This window comes from Coregonus lavaretus (genome assembly GCF_964263955.1).
Source record: "Coregonus lavaretus genome assembly, chromosome: 1".
Classification (NCBI taxonomy): Eukaryota; Metazoa; Chordata; class Actinopteri; order Salmoniformes; family Salmonidae; genus Coregonus; species Coregonus lavaretus.
Window position 1 is genome coordinate 40,498,687 of NC_139988.1, and position 9,401 is coordinate 40,508,087.

At 42.6% G+C, this 9,401-nt stretch overlaps 1 protein-coding gene across 1 annotated transcript in view; it reads right to left on the reverse strand.

Moving 5' to 3' along the window:
- The window catches only part of LOC311150124 (protein FAM53B-like), a 43,886-nt gene extending 38,033 nt beyond the window's left edge, over positions 1 to 5,853 (reverse strand). Inside the window, exon 1 of the mRNA XM_084187418.1 lies at positions 5,504 to 5,853. The gene's annotated coding sequence lies outside the window, so the exon portion shown is untranslated. The remainder of the gene's footprint in view (positions 1 to 5,503) is intronic.
- Positions 5,854 to 9,401: the final 3,548 nt, after the last annotated feature.

A 9,401-nucleotide genomic window follows, 5' to 3' on the forward strand; every position in this document is an offset into this window, starting at 1 on the left:
CCCTTCAGGCTGTCCCAGTAAGGTGAGAAGAGACACACACAGATACACTGTAAACATTCCATGGAATTTCAGGCCATCCTGATACAAAACCAGTCCTGCCTGGTATTTAGTGCATGATGTCTGCAAATATCAACCATCTCTCCCTCAACATAACCAGAGGGGAAAAACAAATACTCTAACAATAATATATAACATACAGTGGGGAAAATAAGTATTTAGTCAGCCACCAATTGTGCAAGTTCTCCCACTTAAAAAGATGAGAGAGGCCTGTAATTTTCATCATAGGTACACGTCAACTATGACAGACAAATTGAGGAAAAAAAATCCAGAAAATCACATTGTAGGATTTTTAATGAATTTATTTGCAAATTATGGTGGAAAATAAGTATTTGGTCACCTACAAACAAGCAAGATTTCTGGCTCTCACAGACCTGTAACTTCTTCTTTAAGAGGCTCCTCTGTCCTCCACTCGTTACCTGTATTAATGGCACCTGGTTCAACTTGTTATCAGTATAAAAGACACCTGTCCACAACCTCAAACAGTCACACTCCAAACTCCACTATGGCCAAGACCAAAGAGCTGTCAAAGGACACCAGAAACAAAATTGTAGACCTGCACCAGGCTGGGAAGACTGAATCTGCAATAGGTAAGCAGCTTGGTTTGAAGAAAGCAACTGTGGGAGCAATTATTAGGAAATGGAAGACATACAAGACCACTGATAATCTCCCTCGATCTGGGGCTCCACGCAAGATCTCACCCCGTGGGGTCAAAATGATCACAAGAACGGTGAGCAAAAATCCCAGAACCACACGGGGGGACCTAGTGAATGACCTGCAGAGAGCTGGGACCAAAATAACAAAGCCTACCATCAGTAACACACTACGCCGCCAGGGACTCAAATCCTGCAGTGCAAGACGTGTCCCCCTGCTTAAGCCAGTACATGTCCAGGCCCGTCTGAAGTTTCCTAGAGTGCATTTGGATGATCCAGAAGAGGATTGGGAGAATGTCATATGGTCAAAATATTACTTTTTGGTAAAAACTCAACTCGTCGTGTTTGGAGGACAAAGAATGCTGAGTTGCATCCAAAGAACACCATACCTACTGTGAAGCATGGGGGTGGAAACATCATGCTTTGGGGCTGTTTTTCTGCAAAGGGACCAGGACGACTGATCCGTGTAAAGGAAATAATTAATGGGGCCATGTATGGTGAGATTTTGAGTGAAAACCTCCTTCCATCAGCAAGGGCATTGAAGATGAAACGTGGCTGGGTCTTTCAGCATGACAATGATCCCAAACACACCGCCCGGGCAACGAAGGAGTGGCTTCGGAAGAAACATTTCAAGGTCCTGGAGTGGCCTAGCCAGTCTCCAGATCTTAACCCCATAGAAAATCTTTGGAGGGAGTTGAAAGTCTGTGTTGCCCAGCGACAGCCCCAAAACATCACTGCTCTAGAGGAGATCTGCATGGAGGAATGGGCCAAAATACCAGCAACAGTGTGTGAAAACCTTGTGAAGACTTACAGAAAACGTTTGACCTGTGTCATTGCTAACAAAGGGTATATAACAAAGTATTGAGAAACTTTTGTTATTGACCAAATACTTATTTTCCACCATAATTTGCAAATAAATTCATTAAAAGTCCTACAATGTGATTTTCTGGATTATTTTTTCTCATTTTGTCTGTCATAGTTGATGTGTACCTATGATGAAAAGTACAGGCCTCTCTCATCTTTTTAAGCGGGATAACTTGCACAATTGGTGGCTGACTAAATACTTTTTTTCCCCACTGTATATAACATGCCACTTAGCAGACGCTTTTATCCAAAGCGACTTACAGTCATGCGTGCATAAATTTTTTGTGTATGGGTGGTCCCGGGGATCGAACTTCCCTAGTCCCAAAGGAAACGACCCTGACAAACCCATAGTCAAAGTGTACGATTGTCAGTGACTCAGTGTACCCAAATATTCTGTAGCCCCCCAATTACATTACACACTCCAACCATGATCCAAAATAAGACTCCAAAAACAATGCAATCTAACAATACAGCACTTCCCTGCCAGCTCCTCAATCTCATCACTTTGTTTGTTTTGTTTAGAGAGCAGAGGAGAAGTTTGGTTGCCTGAGCTCATTGAAACTGAATGAGCACACAATTCAGACCAACTTTGTCCAAGTTGCATTTAAAGCGTTTTCTCGAAAGTCTAGGTGTTGCATTCCATTCAGCAACAAAAACAAAGAACAAAGTGACTCATATCAAGATATACCTGCTGCACCCATCCTCTGCTAAACCACGAACGAGAAGACTGAAATATATTGTTGAGTGTGGTGTCTTGCCCAGTGTGTGTGTGTGTGTGTGTGTGTGTGTGTGTGTGTGTGTGTGTGTGTGTGTGTGTGTGTGTGTGTGTGTATATGCGTGTGTGTGTCATAACTCATGGAACACCACAATCTCTTCTCAGGTTGCGGTGCGGAGGAGTGTGTCAATGAATACAATTAGATAATAAAGCAACATTACCCTCCGACTTGCAGTTCCTGAAAACAGACAACGGTTACAGGCACAAAACATGACATGAAAGTGGAAATTTGGTGTCAAATGGAAGCTAAGAGTCTATATTTTGGGGAAATGAAGGCATAGATACATTTTTCAACCTTTTTCCATCCTAAAAATTAGGAATAAGCAAAGGCTTTGATTTCTGGTCACACAGATGGAAAAGGGGTCTTAGAAAACATCTACTAGAAGTCTAAAAGTCTTAAAAGGTATTAGAAATACATAAAACACAATAATGTTGAAGTGAAGAACCCTGCCAACTAATATCAACATTTATTTAGATTAGCAGAAACTATTTGCCTTCTGTAAGTTTAAAAAATACTGCCTAGTGTCTTGTCATTATGTTACCAAAAACCCACATATCTTTAAGATATTTTGTAATTTCTCTCACTCATGAAGAGGGAGGATTATGAAAGTTCACAGAAGTAACAAGTAAAGGTAGACCTATCAACTAGTTATAGTGTTTTTACTGATATCAATTTTGTTTATGAATTATTAAGTGATTAAAACGCATCACTCTGTTACCAAATCGGTAACAGAGTGATCAAAATATCTATAACAGAATGACTGCAATTGAATTGGCCACAATGGGAAGTCACAATAGTCACAAACCACAGGTGCAGTAGAGCACAGTACAGCACAATAGAGCACATTAGAGTATAATTAAGTACAGTAGAGTTCAGTACAGTAGAGCACACATGAGTGATGTAATATACTCTAATGGACTGTACTCTACTGTACTATACTCTACTTTTCTTTACTGTACTCTACTGTGCTCTACGGTACCACCCTCTGCGGGGTCGGAAACAATTGGATGCATCCGTTTTTCAGGGGAAATGGAAAGAGAGCCTGTTACCCAACATTTACTGGATTGGCTGTGATGTCCAAACTGTGAAACAGAGATGTCTATGATTGGTACAGATTAGGTCCGGTCTGGACCAACCAAATTTGGTCTTGTTTGGGGGCGGAGCTCATTAGAATTATAGCCAGTGTGTAGAATAATACCCAAACATACATAGGAGGATATTACATTTTTCTACCTTTGTGTACCTATTCAGGATACATCACCATGAAGAGAATAGCATTCATAATTATGCATTTCTGTACATTACAGATCAAGGACCCATGATGTTATTCTGTTACCGGCTGTTGATCCACTTCACTTACTGTAGTTAAATAACCAAAATAGGTTTTTTTCAAACTCAAGGTGTCATATCATAGCTGAAACCACATTCTTTCTCAGACATCTTTGAATCTCAATTCGAAGTAGATATTTCACTGTTTTTGGAAAACGTGGTCACATAAAAAGCAGAGGGAGATTTTACTGTCATTGCATCTGCACTGTTCCTCAAGTAAATGTGTTTTAGTAACATTTTCAGTGCCAATTGTTAAAAGTAGACTTCTGCATATACACTGAGTGTACAAAACATTAAGAACACCTTCCTAATATTGAGTTACAGCCCTTTTGCACTCAGAACAGCCTCTATTTCTCGGGGCATGGACTCTACAAGGTGTCGAATGCATTCCACAGGGATGCTGGCCCATGTTGACTCCAATACTTCCCACAGTTGTATCAAATTGGGTGTATGTCCTTTGGGTGGTGGACCATTCTTGATGCACACAAGAAACTGTTGAGCATGAAAAACCCAGCAGTGTTGCAGTTCTTGACACAAACCGGTGTGCCTGGCACCTACTACCATACCCCATTCAAAGGCACTTAAATATTTTGTCTTGCCCATTCACCCTCTGAATGGCACACACACAATCCATGTCTCAATTGTCTCAAGGCTTAAAAATCCTTCTTTAGCCTGTCTCCTCCCCTTCATCTAAACTGATTGAAGTGGATTTAACAATTTACATCAATAAGGGATCATAGCTTTCACATGGATTCACCTGGTCAGTCTATGTCATGAAAAGAGCAGGTATTCATAATGTTTTGTACACTCAGTGTAGGTGTATGGTTTGTTAAACTTAGCAATCAATGGTTTTTGCTTGGCATACATTTTAAAGTGAAAAAGTGAGTCTCAGCATCACTCTGTTACTGTGAAATTGCCCAAACCCCAATGTGCCTGCACAACCATAATAACAACATATCCAGCTCGACAATTCCCCCTCTGGATATTTGAGGGTATGAAAGCATGGTGAGAGGTAGCCTAAGCAGCCGATAGTGAGGCTGCCTAGGCTAGGTGAGAGGAGGGGGAGAGAAAAAAGTAGCACTCTACAGGGGTGAGTGCGGGTAGAAGAGGGCGAGAGGGGGGTTGAGTTGAGTCAAGTACCGCCAACCGAACCGCGTTACAAAGCTGGAGCCTTGAATACAGTAAGGTTTTTGTCCCAGTGGCCCAAGCACTGCGCAGCGCACAAAGCAAATCATCTATCAATCAACTCCTCTCTATTCTCCTATACGGCTACGCGCAGTTCTACTACAGTAGAGTCTATTCTCCTATACGACTACGCGCTGTTCTCCTACTGTGGAGTCTATTCTCCTATACGACTACGCGCTGTTCTACTACAGTGGAGTCTATTCTCCTATACGACTACGCGCTGTTCCACTACTGTGGAGTCAACAGGCAGCTAGAAAGCAAGCAAGTTTAATTAGCGCAGAATCGCAAAACGGTATTTGCCTTGTTCCTCAATTACATTGTGCAGTTGCCTATTTTAAGATAAATAAAACACGATAATCATAATTTCCCAAACACTTGCTATTATGAAAGCATGGATAACAATCAAGCAACACTTCCAAGTTTCTTTTGTTGACAATATTTGACTTTCTCTAGCCATAGGTTAGCCTAAGCAACAATATTGTATGCATTTTCTTTACTTTTTGCATGTCAGTTAGCAATGGAAAAAATCTCAAGCAAACTTCAGCAATCAATAAACTACTTTGGACAACAAAGACACCCAAAAGAGGATGAACATACATTGTCATAAGTACAATGATATCGGGATGGATGCCTTACTACCTGGCCAGCTGAGTGTCTGTCGAAGTTAAGTCATCTTCGATTTCCGCAACAAAGGACCTGAAAAGTATGTGGGTCCTCATGCGCACTGCTGCCACCAGAGCGACGTTGCCAGTGTGGGACTGAGCAACTGCATGAAACTCCGTACTCGCTAGAAGGTTGTAACAAAATCCGCGTTCAGCAAAACCATTTCTCACGCAGGCGGGAAAGCAACTATTGGTTCCCCAGTGTTGTAGACAATTTTAACAATTCAGCTTAGCAATGCTTCTATAGAGAATATGTAATAGATCCGGCATGCTATGTTTTTTGCCATTCATTACACATTGTTTTACTTCTAGTTCAATAGAAACTACATCATTTAACACACGCCCCCCTCCGTATTGGTATCGTCTGCTCGTGTGTCCTTCTCCCCCACAAACAATTAGAATTTACAACTCTGTAGTAACACTGTAACTAGTTAACTTGAAAATGTGTCCACTATCACAAATCTGACCCTCGTCAGCCCAGATGCTTCATGCCCATAGGCGGCACAGGGGCACGTGCCCCCTCAGATTTGTCATGTAAAAGTGGTCCTCTGTAGCTCAATTGGTAGAGCATGGTGCTTGTAACGCCAGGGTAGTGGGTTCGATCCCCGGGACCACCCATACGTAAAAATGTATGCACATGACTGTAAATCGCTTTGGATAAAAGCGTCTGCTAAATGGCATATAAAAATAAAAAAAATAAAAATTAATGTTGTTGTTGTTTCTCTATAATACTACTAGCCATCTAGCAATTTTATTAAATTGGCTTTAGCTAGCACAGATAGGCTCCCAATCTCCCAACCTCATAACTAACTACCAAGAAGCCATATCAATCAAGCTAGAGTAGCTTTCTTGTCTACCTATCTTAGCTGGCATGCCTGCTGGCAAGGTTGGTAGACTTTAGAATATAAATAACTAAATGTACTTAATAATAAAAAATTTAATTTAAAAAGTGATCCAATTGACATTTTAGTCATTTAGCAGACACTCTTATCCAGAGCGACTTACAATTAGTGAGTGCATACATTTTTCATACTGGCCCCCCGTGGGAAGACACATTCCTTTCAATCTTTTACCCAGACTTTAGCAGAGATGCAGAGAAGCATATTTACACTGAACAAAAATATAAACGCAACATGCAAAAATTTCTAAGACTTTACTGAGTTATTGTTTATATAAGGAAATCAGTCAAATGAAATAAATGCATTAGGCCTTCATCTATAGATTTCACATGACTGGGAATACAGATATGCATCTGTTGATCACAGATACTTTAAAAAGAAAGGTAGGAGCTTGGATCAGAAAACCAGTCAGTATCTGGTGTGACCACCACTTGCCTTATGCAGCGCGACACATCTCCTTCACATAGAGTTGATCAGGCTGTTGCTTGTGGCCTCTGGAATATTGTCAGACTCCTCTTCAATGGCTGGATATTGCTGGATATTGGTGGGAACTGGAAAACGCTGTCGTACACGTCGATCCAGAGCATCCCAAACATGCTCAATGGGTGATATGTCTGGTGAGTATGCAGGCAATGGAAGAACTGGGACATTATCAGCTTCCAGGAATTGTGTACAGATCCTTGAGACATAGGGCCGTGCATTATCATGCTGAAACATGAGGTGATAGCGGCGGATGAATGGCACAACAATTGGCCTAAGGATCTCGTCACGGTATCTCTGTGCATTCAAATTGCCATCGATAAAATGCAATTGTGTTCATTGTCCGTAGCTTATGCCTGCCCATACCATAATCCCACCACCACGGGGCACTCTGTTCACAATGTTGACATCAGCAAACTGCTCGCCCACATCACACCATGCACGCTGTCTGCCATCTGCCCGGTACAGTTGAAACCGTGATTCATCCGTGAAGAGCACACTTCTCCAGTGTGCCAGTGGCTGTCAAAGGTGAGAATTTGCCCACTGAAGCCGGTCACAACGCCGAACTGAAGTCAGGTCAAGGGTGGTGAGGACGACGAGCACGCAGATGAGCTTCCCTGAGACGGTTTCTGACAGTCTGTGCAGAAATTCTTCGGTTGTGCAAACCCACAGTTTCATCAGCTGTCCGGATGGATCGTCTCAGACCATCCCACAGGTGAAGAAGCCGGATGTTGAGGTCCTGGGTTGGCATGGTTACACGTGGTCTGCGGTTGTGAGGCCGGTTGGAACCACTGCCAAATTCTCCAAAACTTCATTGGAGGCGGCTTATGGTAGAGAAATTAACATTAAATTATCTGGCAACAGCTCTAGTGGACATTCCTGCAGTCAACATGTCAATTGCATGCTCCCTCAAAAATTTAGACATCTGTGGCATTGCATTGTGTGACAAAACTGCACATTTTAGAGTGGCCTTTTATTGTCCCCAGCACAAGGTGTAACTGTGTAATGCTCATGCTGTTTAATCAGCTTCTTGCTATGCCACATCTGTCAGTAGCGGTGCATGGGTAAAATCCCCAGGGAAGCCAAGCCAGGAAAAAAATGTCATTTTACAACCTAAACTCAGCAAAAAAAGAAACGGCCCTTTTTCAGGACCCTGTCTTTCAAAGATAATTTGTAAAAATCCAAATAACTTCACAGATCTTCATTGTAAAGGGTTTAAACACTGTTTACCATGCTTGTTCAATTAACCATTAACAATTAATGAACATTACACCTGTTGAACGGTCGTTAAGACACTAACAGCTTACAGACGGTAGGCAATTAAGGTCACAGTTATGAAAATTTAGGACACTAAAGAGGCATTTCTACTGACTCTGAAAAACACCAAAAGAAAGATGCCCAGGGTCCCTGCTCATCTGCGTGAACGTGCCTTAGGCATGCTGCAAAGAGGCATGAGGACTGCAGATGTGGCCAGGGCAATAAATTGCAATGTCCGTACTGTGAGACGCCTAAGACAGCGCTACAGGGAGACAGGACAGACAGCTGATCGTCCTCGCAGTGGCAGACCACGTGTAACAACACCTGCACAGGATCGGTACATCCAAACATCACACCTGCGTGACAGGTACAGGATGGCAACAACAACTGCCGGAGTTACACCAGGAACGCACAATCCCTCCATCAGTGCTCAGACTATCCGCAATAGGCTGAGAGAGGCTGGACTGAGGGTTTGTAGGCCTATTGTAAGGCAGGTCCTCACCAGACATCACCAGCAACAACGTTGCCTATGTGCACAAACCCACCGTCGCTGGACCAGACAGGACTGGCAAAAAGTGCTCTTCACTGACAAGTCGCGGTTTTGTCTCACCAGGGGTGATGGTCGGATTCGCGTTTATCATCAAAGACGACCCTCCAGCATGATAATGCCACCAGCCATACTGCTCGTTCTGTGCGTGATTTCCTGCAAGACAAGAATGTCAGTGTTCTGCCATGGCCAGCGAAGAGCCCGGATCTCAATCCCATTGAGCACGTCTGGGACCTGTTGATCGGAGGGTGAGGGCTAGGGCCATTCCCCCCAGAAATGTCCGGGAACTTGCAGGTGCTTTGGTGGAAGAGTGGGGTAACATCTCACAGCAAGAACTGACCAATCTGGTTCAGTCCATGAGGAGGAGATGCACTGCAGTACTTGATGCAGCTGGTGGCCACACCAGATACTGACTGTTACTTTTGATTTTGATCCCATCTTTGTTCAGGGATACATTATTCCATTTCTGTTAGTCACATGTCTGTGGAACTTGTTCAGTTTATGTCTCAGTTGTTGAATCTTGTTATGTTCATACAAATATTTACACATGTTAAGTTTGCTGAAAATCAACGCAGTTGACAGTGAGAGGACGTTTCTTTTTTTGCTGTGTTTATGTGTTGTGATAATTGTGTTTTTCAATAAGAAGACACAGTGGCAGAATAAATTCAACCACACCTTTGTTTCATCATAAA